Source organism: Schistosoma mansoni, assembly GCF_000237925.1.
Source record: "Schistosoma mansoni, WGS project CABG00000000 data, chromosome 3 unplaced supercontig 0044, strain Puerto Rico, whole genome shotgun sequence".
Taxonomy (NCBI): Eukaryota; Metazoa; Platyhelminthes; class Trematoda; order Strigeidida; family Schistosomatidae; genus Schistosoma; species Schistosoma mansoni.
The window spans coordinates 977,254-978,123 of NW_017386006.1; the positions used below are offsets into that span (position 1 = coordinate 977,254).

The 870-nt window shown below is 36.1% G+C and overlaps 1 non-coding gene across 1 annotated transcript; it reads right to left on the minus strand.

Moving 5' to 3' along the window:
* Positions 1 to 220: 220 nt before the first annotated feature.
* Smp_tRNA_01535_Pseudo_TTG.1.1 lies at positions 221 to 289 on the minus strand. The gene has a single exon. It is a non-coding gene (tRNA).
* Positions 290 to 870: the final 581 nt, after the last annotated feature.

Here is an 870-nt window from a genome sequence, read left to right on the forward strand (position 1 = left end):
AGAGAAATAAAAAAAACTCTTGGAAGAATATTCTTTCAATTTTGCTTTTTGTTATTAGTTTTATTAGAAATCAGTGTGAGACAATTCTCATTTTTAAAAAATAGAAAGCCTAAATGTAAAATTGTGAGCAACGATGGATAGTGACTAACAGTAGAATCCACGAGGCGCGTTTCAACCTATTTGGGACTCATCAGCTGGATGTGCCTACATCTCAGAGTTGATGTTCACTCTGGGACTCGAACCCAGTACCTTCAAACGCCATCACGTTACCCCACTCAGGCGATACGCACAGTATGCACATATGACAGTTAGAGATTGACCAGTTGCAGTCCTGAAGATCAATTGGAAGATTCAAACAAATAAAACTAAGAGAATCTAAATCTAAAATATTTGACATAAAACTTAGTTGTATATAGAGAATGAAAATTTACTTCTTTTGATGTTCAAGTATGATCATTATATTTGTATAACCGTACTGGTAAACTCTATTCCATGAAAAGGTTGGGACAACTTACATTCATAAAAAAAGTGTTTAAGCAAAAATTCATGTCTACAAAAATTCATTGATAAATAGGCATCAACAAACGAATGAGTCAAGAATGATTCAAGTGAAAACAAAACTTGTTTCTGACATTTCAGCTTAGAAGTTGATAAAACAAATGGATTCATAAAGTACCGAATTAATGCTTATCCCTTCATAGTTGAATGGGTGAGTCAATTGAAGCTAGACCGCCAGGGAAAACCTGGAAGCACTGGACGGCCGTTTCGTCCTGTTGTGGGACTCCTTATCAGTGCGCATCCACGACCTCGCCTCGCTTCAATTGACTCACGCTTTCAATTATGAAAATACTAAATCTCCACAAAAAACCC